This window comes from Lolium rigidum, chromosome 3 (assembly GCF_022539505.1).
Source record: "Lolium rigidum isolate FL_2022 chromosome 3, APGP_CSIRO_Lrig_0.1, whole genome shotgun sequence".
NCBI lineage: Eukaryota > Viridiplantae > Streptophyta > Magnoliopsida > Poales > Poaceae > Lolium > Lolium rigidum.
This window is the reverse complement of record NC_061510.1, coordinates 61765814-61779986: the sequence shown is the minus strand read 5'-3', so window position 1 is coordinate 61779986 and position 14173 is coordinate 61765814. Positions and strand designations below refer to the sequence as shown.

Here is a 14173-nt window from a genome sequence, read left to right as displayed (position 1 = left end):
AATAAAAATGCCAAAAAGAAGTATTTTTAATGTTTGGGGCCGGCGTTTGGGGGACGCGGCTGGGGGGCGACGTCCCCCAAACGCGGCACGAACGAAACACGTCCCCAAACGCTCCATCCGGCACGATTTGGAAGACGCTTTGGGGGACGCGACTGGAGATGCTCTTAGTCAAGTGGGCTTTGGCTGATGCCTTCCTTAAAAATCACAAATTTTGTACAGAAAGTGGGCTTGTCTATGTCTACGTGCATGATAAAGCTGGCGATGGTGTCTTCATGGGAGCATCCTCCGTGGTGTTTAATGGAGACTATGGAGTCACAAACCTGGAATTGCATCAAGGCAGTTTGCAGCATCAAAGGCCCGGGGAAAGGAGCATATATGGTCACATAGTTGAGAGCATTTCGAGAAGGAGGTGTTTCAGAGTGTAGCCATGTTTGGTTTGAGCCTCCACCCACGGGTGTCTGTATCGGAGCAATAAAGGGGCGGTGAATTCATAAATAAAAGAGTTCAACCTAAGGTTGGGTGGTTAGGAGGGTGGTTGTACCCCCAGCCCACCAGAGTTCAAACCTCAGGTTTGACATCTGTGTGTCTCATAAAGGCGGAATATTCATTAAGTGGGAGGCGACGTTCCCGTCGACAGCGAGGCGCCTGTGCGTTCATAGGGGTAAGTGTATGCACGTGTATGTGAGCGTCTGCGTTTGTACTGTGTTTCTAAAAAAAGAATTCATAAATAAAAATAATCGAACAGTAAATTACCGGGATTTTTGAGATTTCACGAAAACCCTAAATACCGATGCCCTCAGGTAAAAATGTTTGCCCGAGAAAAAAAAACCTCGGTATATAGACACATTTCAGTGTATAGGCTCGCTCATTTTGAAAAGAAAGTTGGGACAACTAACGTGGACGTAGAAAGTACTATGCTTGAGATTCTCAAAACAATAGTGCTATTATTGAAATCACTATGGGATTTGAAATCCAAATTTCATAGGAGAATCACGTATGTAAACAACTAAAATTATGTAATTGTAAAATGTATGAATTTTGTAGTATGCACCAACATGCAATCCTCAAAAAACAATTGTGACTGTATATGTACGATGCTAACGTGTACGGTGCACACTTTTTTTATTCGATAAAACTATTACCAGGAAACGAGAGACATATCGTCCAATATAAATTAATGACCATGACGGCGATGACGCCATGACGGTGCAGCGTCGCGTGGAGAGACCTCGGCCTGGGCGGGCGCGCTCTAGCCGGACAGGAAGTCCTGCGTCTTGACGCTCTGCAAATTCGGCCCCGACGTCGGGTGCGGCAGTATGGACCCGCCGCTGAGCGGGCCGGCCTGCCACACCATGTTCTGCGTCGTGGAGTTCCCCGGCAGCGCCACCGTGGTGTAGATCGTGTACGCGCCGCCCGCGTACTCGGCGGTGGCCGGCACCGGCACATCGAACTTGAGGGTGCCGTTGGTCAGGCTAGGGGACGTGCTCTCCAGGACGGTGGTAAGCACGGACACGGCGCCGCTGCCGTCCTGCAAGGCGACGAAGACGTTGCTGCCGGGCATGCCGGCGCCGGTGGGGTTGATGCCCCAGGCCACCCAACCGCCGCTGGTTGACGGCGCACGGAAAGCGAGCTCAGCCGTGCCGTTCGCCGCGCGTGGTAGGTCCAGTACAAGCTCGCCCCGAGCACGGGGAGCGTGTTGCACCGCTCGAACGACCGGCCCGCCGGGAACGTCGCATTCGCGCAGTCTTGCGCCGTCGTGCCGGACGCGAGCAGCAGCGCGGTGGTTGCTACGAGGAGGAGCGCCACCGTGTGGCCTGGCTGCGCCATGGTGCTAGCTAGACCGCACGCACGTAACTTGCTCGTGTCGATCGCGTTGCTTCGACTCGGCTCCGAGCTAGGCAGCTGGAGATGCAAATGCAATGTCTGCTTGAGGCGTGAATGGTACAGAGAGGCTAGGTATTTGTAATACCGAGACGTGGCAATTTGAGGTATCTACGGCCGGTCGGAAGCTTCATAGATTGTGACTGCAGAGCTTGACGAAATCTGCAATCTCGAGCTCTTGGTAACATCACAAATACAGATAATATTCACCGCCGCCATACGTGTTCGACCCTAGCTACTTCACATATATCAGGAAGAACCCTTGAACAAGTGATCCTCACTGAATCACACTTCTAGAAGGAAATGGCTGACTTAGCTTCGTCTTAACCGAGTAAACCCCCGGAGCTAACTAAGTATCTGGGCTCCGTGTTGACATTATGCAAGATGAGAGATGTCGAGAACTCGAGATGATCACCGCGTACGTGTTCTCTACCGTACCGAACGCACGTCCGTTTCAACGAACACATTTGGTCGTAGGCTGAACGATCGATGTCGCAGTCACCTGAAGAATTTTACACGTTCCCGTGAACACATTTGCAACTGCTGCACACGCACGCAGCTGCGTGGACAAAAATCTGAACAGTGTACCTAATCACGTACGTCCATCGGTCCACGCCGTAGCAGGCCATTCGTTGGGCTACTGCCACCTGCCCGCAACGGTAATATCTTTTCAGTATTTTTTTCCTTTTGCAGATGACCCGAAGTTCTATATTAATCAAACATCAATGTCATAAGAAAAACCCTGGTAGAAAATACAATCCTGTCCATGGGGAACTGTTCATCTTCTCCATTCCACACATGTCTCGATGGCACACCTATGTTGCCACCTCTGGAATTCCGCACCAATGTCGAAAACTCTTGGACAGGAAAGTAGTATTCACACGGCAGCCCCTGCGATCCTGCGAGGCGACGAAGATTTTCGGGCCGCGGCGGGACAGGAAACGAGTGCGGGCGGGAAACCGGAGCCGCCGTGGGTGGGAACCAACCGGAAGCGCGGGAATCATCTACGGAGCGCGCGAAGCCGGCGACGGCCATTAGCGTCCCATCGCCACTAGAGGCAGCGCGTCATCGTTAACAATGGACGAGGAAGGACACTTTGGGTCGAGGCCGCTGGACGCACCACCCAACCAAAATGGACAGACACCCCAAACTGTTCATGGGCCGGCCCAAACATACAAAAACATACCGTTTGGATCGTCGATTTGGGTCAACCTGCTGGAGATGCCCTAACATCTGCAGCAAATGGTTTCTTCCTCGTCTACATCTCGCTGTCGAGACTATGCTTTGATGCCATGGGGTCGTTGCATTGCCTTCGGTCTCAAGACTTGGCTTTTCCATGGGGCCGGCCGGATGCTTTGATTCATACATGCAGGAACGGGGAGCCAAAGCTCAAAGTTGACACTTGACAGGTGATATCAACATATCTTATCGCCCCCCCTTGCTGCGTGTAGCAATGCTTGATGCTTCGATCCAGGCTAGCTACGCTACTCGGTATGAGAAAGTAGTACAGTATGTGTTTCTTACGCTCAGTTGCGATAAAGGTGGCGGCTGCTCGCAATATTTAGAACACGAGGAATGATTCCTCCGTCACGGGATTGCGCATCCTTCGATCTGGCCTCCGACGTGCGCGCGTGCCGCGATTTTGGATGGAGACGCGCGACGGAGAAAAACTAGCGGATCGAATCCATGGGCCGTGCCGGGCCAGCTGTCGACTGAAGTGGGCTTTGCCTGAGGCCTAGAAAAAATTAGATATAATTATAGTGGATTTATTACTACTACTTCAGCCAATCCAAACTATATTTAAAAGTCATCCAATAAAGAGAGCAAGGCCGCTTTGTTTGATGTATTTGTGTTGACTAAAAGCTAAAATGTAGATTAATATGGAACACAATTTTAGTCTAAAATATAGACTAAATTGAAGGGGGGGGGGGGGGAGTATGTTCTAAGACATTGTGATATGGCATGTTGTGTTTGGGCTTTGATAGAGACAGAACCGGCAGCGTGACAATGATATTCTCGATCTTGAGACGACGAAGGAAGATGATCTGACAAAGATGTTGGGTACACTTTGGGCGATATGCAAACGGAAAGCAATCCACCAAGAGGCGTACCAAAGTTCGATGGCCACTGTCTTTTTCGTGAAGAGGTTTTGAAAGATCTTGAGACAAGTATATAACCAGACGTTGTGGCACCTCCGAGAAGTTCAAGGAGAACACGATCATCGGTGTGGATAGCATCGCCTTAAGAGAAGGCGAAGCTCAATGTTGACGCCTTCTCTTTCAAATTATTCAAATTCCTCTCGCTCCATTAGTGGTGAATTGAATTGGAAACACCCTTCTGAAGTCATCAGGCTAGCCCCCCGTGAATGAAAAAGTAGTGGGGGCCCTTGCCCGCCTGTTCCCGGTAAATAGGAATTATATATCTTGTTGTGTTAGCCTTGGACTTAGCTATCATAGAATAGAAATGTATCTAACCGTTAAAAAGATATTTCTAAATGTTAATGTGCGATCAACCTTCTAGTCAAATCCTTTTTAGTAGAAGGGAGCTTGCCTTCTATTTCTAAATGTTACTTAGCTGATGCCTGATGGGACTTAAACATACACTGGACCAATGACCAGTCAATCATCATATATAGCACTTAAACATACACTAGTAATAGATAGAAAAATCAAAACATACATGATACCTTGCGCAGTGTTGGTCCTTCTTTAGACTTCTACGTATAACCTTATTTTTCTATCATTGCATTGAACCGGCGAGACCTAAAGCTCTATATTTTCTAGTATTTATAAAGTTTGGAGTTTGTGGTGAGTTCACTTTTCAATTAGTATCTATAATATCTATAAAGTTCATCTCCACTAAAAATCATTTAATGTTTGCAAGCTCAAACCTAGTGCATCCACGTCACTCCATTTATTCATATCCGTCTGATTGAAATCTGATGATCACCACTAACTCATTTCTCTACGTGCAACCCTCCCACCTCAGGAGCCCCTCCACGTCATACCCCACAGTATTGTTTTTTGTATGGTTGAGTAAATGACTTTAGCAACTCAAGTTCTAGAAGCGTCACAGACATGTACGTGAGGCGATGAGTGAATGGCTAATCTCTTGCCCTTCCACTAGGACCGTTCATCTTCACTGCCTTATATATATGCCACGGTGAATGGCAGTCTTCTCTCCATATTCTTGATCAACTTCTTTGTTTCCCAGTGAAAAGCTACATTCGCTCCCCGAATATATCTCCAACTCTCCTAGGTTATTCCCGTCTCTTGATCTTGTTGTCTAACAAGTCTGAACAATGATTAATGTTTTCCTCTGCTCTTCTGCCTATTCTTGTGTGTGTGTGCACGCGCTCTATTTATTTTCAGGTGTTTACCATCTATTAGCTGCAGCATGGCGTTATGCTGGACCAAATTTCAGCGTTCTTGGAACTATATACATCAGGACATGTGAGTTCACCTCAGCTTTTCGACAGTTGATACTTTGGATAGCACTGTGTTGAACTACATATATAATAATTTCACAACGGGTGGGTAAGTATTTGTTGAAATCGATATTTTTTCCGTTAATACACTACAGTGTACCCTGCTATCTTAGTTTATTTCATCTCCATACTAAGATGGTTTTCGGTGCTCTTTTATATAACTACTATATTAAAATGTAACACACATCTTTTTTTCCATAATTTTGAGTTTTATTTTGGATTAACGCTGAGCTCACACATATGAGTTTTTAATGTTTTGATTTCTGCTGGGTATTCTCCGTGTGCAATTTTGTTACCCTCTACGAATTATTGTGAGGCTCAGAGTTCACGTGCAGCTGACACGTGCGAAATTTTCCTTCCTGAGCCTCCGTTCGCGAGCTTCTTGGGTGCCTTGGTTGTGTGTGTACTGTGTAGTGGCGGTGCCGTGTGGGCTTCTTCATGTTAATTCATTTTAATTAGTCGGTGCAGATATTTTTTGTGAAAGATGCAAAAAAGATTATCAAGCATTATGGATCAAGATTCGGTAACAATTTAGGTGTTTATGTGGTAAGTTGAGGTAATCATTCGATAGTTCATACCTTAATTTACCTATTTTTTCTTAAAACATAAATTCCCTTGTGGATACTTGGATGTATATAGACGATGCAAACCACAAAAACGTTGATACAATTCCTTCAAAATTATTTCACCAAACATTCCGTAGCAAAATGCGGGGAATCATCTTGTTATATAATATAGATGGGATCAACAACTTCAATAAACAATCACAACTATTCATACATGTGTACATTGAGTTTGCGCTCTCTCATCAATACTCTATAATATTGTGTGGGACCAACATCCTACAAAAGGTTTAAATAAACGACTACAACCATCAACGAACATCGACCATCTAATGTAAAACATATATAATAAACAATACACATTGTTGTAATTATACGTAGGACCAATAGTTTTTGTAAAACGACACACAAATCTATAATATCTATAAAGTTCATCTCCACTAAAAATCATTTAATGTTTGCAAGCTCAAACCTGGTGCATCCACGTCACTCCATTTATTCATATCTGTCTGATTGAAATATGATGATCACCACTAACTCATTTCTCTACGTGCAACATTCCCACCTCAGGAGCCCCTCCACGTCATACCCCACAGTATTGTGTTTTGTATGGTTGAGTAAATGATTTTAGCAACTCAAGTTCTGGAAGTGTCACAGACATGTACGTGAGGCGATGAGTGAATGGCTAATCTCTTGCCCTTCCACTAGGACCGTTCATCTTCACTGCCTTATATATATGCCACGGTGAATGGCAGTCTTCTCTCCATATTCTTGATCAACTTCTTTATTTCCCAGTGAAAAGCTACATTCGCTCCCCGAATCTATCTCCAACTCTCCTAGGTTATTCCCGTCTCTTGATCTTGCTGTCTAACAAGTCTGAACAATGATTAATGTTTTCCTCTGCTCTTCTGCCTATTCTTCTGTGTGTGCGCACGCGCTCTATTTATTTTCAGGTGTTTACCATCTATCTGCTGCAGCATGGCGTTATGCTGGACCAAATTTCAGCGTTCTTGGAACTATATACATCAGGACATGTGAGTTCACCTCAGCTTTTCGACAGTTGATACTTTGGATAGCACTGTGTTGAACTACATATATAATAATTTCACAACGGGTGGGTAAGTATTTGTTGAAATCGATATTTTTTCCGTTAATACACTACAGACTACCCCGCTATCTTAGTTTATTTCATCTCCATACTAAGATGGTTTTCAGTGCTCTTTTATATAACTACTATATTAAAATGTAACACACATCTTTTTTCCCATAATTTCGAGTTTTATTTTGGATTAACGCTGAGCTCACACATATGCATTTTCAATGTTTTGATTTCTGCTGGGTATTCTCTGTGTGCAATTTTGTTACCCTCTACGAATTATTGTGAGGCTCAGAGTTCACGTGCAGCTGACACGTGCGAAATTTTCCTTCATGAGCCTCCGTTCGCGAGCTTCTTGGGTGCCTTGGTTGTGTGTGTACTGTGTAGTGGCGGTGCCGTGTGGGCTTCTTCATGTTAATTCATTTTAATTAGTCGGTGCAGATATTTTTTGTGAAAGATGCAAAAAAGATTATCAAGCATTATGGATCAAGATTCGGTAACAATTTAGGTGTTTATGTGGTAAGTTGAGGGAATCATTCGATAGTTCATACCTTGATTTACCTATTTTTTTCTTAAAACATAAATTCTCTTGTGGATACTTGGATGTATATAGATGATGCAAACCACAAAAACGTTGATACAATTCCTTCAAAATTATTTCACCAAACATTCCGTAGCAAAATGCGGGGAATCATCTTGTTATATAATATAGATGGGATCAACAACTTCAATAAACAATCACAACTATTCATACATGTGTACATTGAGTTTGCGCTCTCTCATCAATACTCTATAATATTGTGTGGGACCAACATCTTACAAAAGGTTTAAATAAACAACTACAACCATCAACGAACATCGACCATCTAATGTAAAACATATATAATAAACAATACACATTGTTGTAATTATGTAGGACCAATAGTTTTTGTAAAACGACACACAAATCTATAATATCTATAAAGTTCATCTCCACTAAAAATCATTTAATGTTTGCAAGCTCAAACCTGGTGCATCCACGTCACTCCATTTATTCATATCCGTCTGATTGAAATCTGATGATCACCACTAACTCATTTCTCTACGTGCAACCCTCCCACCTCAGGAGCCCCTCCACGTCATACCCCACAGTATTGTTTTTTGTATGGTTGAGTAAATGGCTTTAGCAACTCAAGTTCTGGAAGCGTCACAGACATGTACGTGAGGCGATGAGTGAATGGCTAATCTCTTGCCCTTCCACTAGGACCGTTCATCTTCACTGCCTTATATATATGCCACGGTGAATGGCAATCTTCTCTCCATATTCTTGATCAACTTCTTTGTTTCCCAGTGAAAAGCTACATTCGCTCCCCAAATCTATCTCCAACTCTCCTAGGTTATTCCCGTCTCTTGATCTTGCTGTCTAACAAGTCTGAACAATGATTAATGTTTTCCTCTGCTCTTCTGCCTATTCTTGTGTGTGTGTGCACGCGCTCTATTTATTTTCAGGTGTTTACCATCTATCTGCTGCAGCATGGCGTTATGCTGGACCAAATTTCAGCGTTCTTGGAACTATATACATCAGGACATGTGAGTTCACCTCAGCTTTTCGTGGCACTGTCAAAACCTCTGGGTGCCAACCATGATGATGATGCATCCCCACCGGATACCAGAGAATAAAGGAAAACCTAAAGAAGAAACTTTAATTTATTATGTCTCTTGCTGATATGTGGATGATGAGAATAGAGACAACAAATTTGGAGGGTATTGATGTAACTTTAAGTTTTATTATGGATTTTTAAGTTAATTTTTGCTTCCGTTTTTTCTATGAGACGGGTATTTTGTTTGAACCCCTAGCCCCCCAAATTCCTTTTTTGGAAACAAAGAAGATAGATGAGATTACTTGCCAAGCATATTTTAACCAAATCCAACTTAGTTGAATGGGCAACAATTACCCCTCCACCCAGCTGCTCTTTTAAGAATTTTGTCTACAATTAGTGTAATATCCCAGGTAATGGGGTTACAAAAATAGAGGAAACAGATGTGTGCATTGCATTCATGCATAGAAAATCTGGGGAATTTTTGCGCTTTAAAGTAAAACAACCATAGTAACTGAAGTTTCCCTTGACCTTGGTGGAATTGAAGTAGCTCATCAAGTCAAGCGCTATAAACCTCAATGTGACTTTGTTAAAAACCTTGTTTTGGGTAGAGATGATTTGATCTAAAGGGTTAGATCAAATGGAACTAAAATCAACACAACAACACTTTACCCAATGATCAATTGCTTGATCTTATAAAAGATCATAACATGGTATTCCTTGCCATAACATAAGAACATCTATTCAATTGGAAATCAAGTAACAATAATGGAGAACCCATTCTTCACTTATCTTTTCCATGTCTTAAACTAACCCATGTTCTTACCATGAACCTCATGGTAATTCTTGAACTAAATTCTTGAACTTAACACCAACAAAAGTTGATCATTAAACCCTAGAGATGGGAGAGGTATATAATCATTAAAGAGATAAGAAGCACACTCTAAATTATTAACACTTAAAAATTAAGCAACTACCTTGAGGTACAATTGAATTCACTTTAAAACTAAATACCAAATATAGCAAAACACAAGGACCTAAGTGCATAAAAGCCACACCTTCTAATTTCAATCATAACTTATTAAATATGTGGAATATCACAAAACTAAATTCGTTTACATTACGAATTATAGTTCAAACTATTTGAATAAAATAAACTATGAGTATTTTGAAACTCATATGATCATGCCTCGGTGAAATCAAGCATCACCATTCAAAATTGGGGTATAATCCTTATCTTTGACATTTTGATCCCAATAATAATATAAATACAATCACATATGATATAGTGACTCAACCACAAGCTTAAAATCATTCACAAGATATTTAGTAACAATAGCCACTTGGCTATCCAAAAATAAATCACATGAGAGGATAATCTCAATGCCACATAGGATGAAAATATCTACATAGCTTGAATCCTAAGCTATGCCACCTCATGCTTAAAGGATTGCTATGGATGAGAGCATGACAACCAAGCACCTTACTCATCAAATGAAAGCAAGAGTCATCCACCCATGTGTCATGTTACTAGAGCATGCCCAAGCCTATAAAAGGAGCCTCACACTTCATCCATTTCATCATCTTGCACCTTGATGCAAGAAGACCAACACATTGAGCCACTCCATAAAATAGTTAGGATCAAGATGAAGCAGCTAGGAGGTGGAGGCATGCCACAAGATGCAGGTTTACCAGAATTCCTGAAGAACAAGCTACTGAAGATAGCAAGGTAGAATTCTTAGGCAAACAATATATTTAGATAATCACATCATCATTCCTTGAGTAGAACCCTAGAATAATCCATTCCAAAATAAGAATTGGGAGTAGAAGATAAACATTAAGAATAAGTTGCTCATGATGATGCCATGACCATGCTTTGGGGAAATAGAAGAATAAGCCATAAGATAAACCCTATATTTAAGGTAGTGTGAGAAACCATTCATCCTTATAACCAAAGTTAACTATAAAAAGAACCATAAACATTTTAGTTACTCTAAATGATAAATTAAGGATAATAAAAGAAGTATATTGGTAGAAGATAAAACCAATTCTCAGATCCTTAGTAACTAAAGAAGCACATGAAATATTAAGCAAGTAACCATTTTTATCATGCATTGGGGAGAGTAAACCTAGTCAGTGCAATATGGTATCATCTCATATCTACAACCTAGAATTATATCTCAACTCTAGTTTGTGTATCACTTAAGTGATTATAACTAAGAAACCTAAACCATATTTGAGATCCAACCCATGTGTCATTAGGTAAATAGCATTTGAACTCTAATGGTTCATTAATTAAATCCTATGCTTCAATTAAAACATAAGAGCCACCTAATGCTAAGTCCTATAATTAAACCATATGTGTAGTGATCAACCCATTATCTTTGTAACAAGATAAACCATGATGGAAACAATAACTACTTAGATACTTTCAAATATAATGATAGTATTAACCTTAATAAGGGGGTTATGATAGAAACTATAAAACCCTAATACAATTGAGCTCACATAAAATCATGTGCAATTGACCAATTCCTCCAATATGAAGCCAAGTCCTAATAAATAACTTCCTAAACATTTGGAATAAGAATCATCAACTCTAATTATCCAACAGGGAGTTATATTACAAATGAGAAAGAAAATTAAAATGAATACCTAAATTCTTGTCTAATTAAAAATTGCAACAAGGCTCACATATATTCATGTTTATTCAAAAACATCACAGTAATACAATGATCCTTGTATTAGAGCTCATGAAAACCAAATTGTTAAAAACCTGCAAAACAGAAAAGAATTCAAATTTGAATTAAAACCAGAATTGAAAACAAGAAATAAAAACAGAAAAAGAAAAGGAGAGGAAAAAGACTTACCTGGACCTTACCTGGCCGTGTAGCCCACCAAACGGCCCAGCAGCCCCAGCCCAGCACAGCCCATCGCGGCCCAGCTACCGTTTCGCGTGGATAAAGACGAGGAGACGTCGTCGTCTTCGTCTTCGTCACTGGACGCGCGGGAGCTCGCCACCGCGACGCCAACGCCACGTCCCGCGGTCGCCGCCGCTGTTGCTGACCGCCAGCACACGCCGGAGCACTCCGTAAAGGCGTAGAGAACCTCCAATTCCCTCTCTTCGCCCAATTCCTTCCCAAACCGAAACCCTAACACGCTCGGACCCCGACTATCGCCATCGATTGGGGAAGCCCCGAGCCTCGCCGTGCCCACCGTTGGGACCGCCGTCCTCGACATGGTCACCGTACGCGAGGAATCGAGCTGACGCGCCTCCCATCGACCGCGCCAGGTCGTCTTCTCCGACGCCGGCATCGAGCAATCCCGGCGACTGCGACCTCCTCTCGCCTCGCCACCAAGCTCATCGTGCTCCCGGTGAGCTCACCGAACCTCGAGGAGTACTTGGCTCGTTCGATTGCATGCCGTAGCACCGCCGCGTCGTTAGCCCGTGAGCACTGCCGCCGCCCCTCGCCGCCGTGCATGCTCCGGTGACCTATTTGGAGCGGCGCCACCACCATCGTGTTCGCCTCGTTGTCCTCTTTCCGACGCACATCCATACGGCCCCGCGGAACCCCCGTATCGCCGGTGACGTCCACCACCGGCCGCCGGCGAGCACATGGTTGCCACATCGGCACCACGTGGCAGCTGACATGGCTAAGGCCCACCGGTCGGTGTCTATGTGTAGACTAGCCCGGGTGTGTTTAACCATTTCATTTCAAATTCAAATTCCATTAATATCTGAAACTTTGCAAATTTGTAGGAAATTCATATGAACTTAGAAAAATGTAAATAAGATATCAAAATTCTTATAAAAGAAAATCCTATCCAATAAAAATATAATATGAAATTTTTATTTTAAACAAAATCTAATTACTTAAATACCTATTAATTAAGTCTTTTATTTTAATTCAAAATTCAATTAAAATTCAATAATTAAGAAAAGTTCTGAAATAAATAAAAACCAGTAAACAAATAAAGAAAACCTGAAAACTAAATTTTCTTTATTTGTTATTAAATCCTTATTAGAGGGATTTAAACCCTAATTAACAATTATCTTAATTATTGATTCTTTAAAAATAATAAAATGCCATAGTCCAATATTATTTTCAATTCAAAGCTTTTTAACAACTTCAACTCCATAATCAAATGGTTACATAAAGAATTGCATCACAATTAGGAAAACCTAGTTCCATATTGAATAAAGAACACAACCTCATAATTTTATGTGGAATTATAAAACCCTAATTCATTAGGAACCCTAGCTCCACTAATCCATTTGAACCCTAATTTTCCACTAACCTAAACCCTAGGTTATACCATGTGATCATCCTATTTTCTTTTAAATCATAGAACCATTTAGAACCTAGATACTTGTCATAGCCACATAAAATGTAGAAGACCTATCACTAATATATGGGTACCCCATGTGTTCATCTTCATCAGACCTAGACAATCAAGTAGGGTCAGCCAGGTGTAAACCCTAGATCCTATTACCTAGGATTTCATCCTTAATTAACCTTGACTAGCATCACACCATTGTGATGAACCCTAACAACAACTATGCCAAATATTGTGCATTACCTAACCATATTCCACTAAACCCTATTAATACTAGACACTTCTGAACCATAGTATCCAGGAGTCAACTATACACTATTTAAGTGGATTCCATAATAAAGACTAGACCACCTCAACCCTAATTGTTACACTTCTTATAATTAAGAAGCATGTTCTTCAAAAGTTATTATTTTGAAGAAGATATGAAGTAGCCAACAACCCTGCCTAATAGGATTTATAAACCCTAGCTATATATCACCAATAAGATATAACAAACTTTGATAGCACCTATGTATAACCAGTTGCTTAAGATGCTTAGGCTTAAGTCAACATTACAGGCCCTAGGTGTCGATGAATCCAATCTTGTTTGGATCCATCTACCACTTACTCCAGAAACTAGATGAAACCATAGACAACCATAGAACCCCACCAACCTAATTATCATACTTGTTCTTTATCAAAGAACATGTTCTTCAAAAGTTATTCTTTTAAAGTATATAATAATCAACCATTAACCATGCCATATAGTACTAAAACTGACAACTTGTTCTTTACTTGTTAACATTATGCCAATTATCATTCTTTGTGTGCTCAATTGATTATTATGCTTTATTATCTACCTGTTTATAATACCAAGTAATCACACCTAAATAAGAACCTTGTATGTGAATCACTCTAAAAGTGCAACACACCCTGAACCAATCATTACAACTCACTGATCCTAAATCATCGGGGTTAGGTCACGCTTAGAGCGATTGCATCTCATACTTATGCATTGTTGCATCCTTGCCAATCTTTTAAACATCGTCCTTACCGAGCGATGATGATATTTCAGAATTTGGAGTTATTGCGTATCGAAGACCTTGCCTGCATAATCTTGCAGTCAAGAAAGGCAAGTTCATCACTTGCTCATGTCATTTGAGTATTTCTATCAAATTACTTGCAAAGTATTATGGTTATCACTATTGCATAAAAACCAAAACCACTACTTTCATAACTATGAATATGACTA

General features: G+C 41.4%; 1 pseudogene; it reads right to left on the bottom strand.

The window, feature by feature from the left end:
* Positions 1-1249: 1249 nt before the first annotated feature.
* LOC124694912 lies at positions 1250-1827 on the bottom strand (annotated as a pseudogene).
* Positions 1828-14173: the final 12346 nt, after the last annotated feature.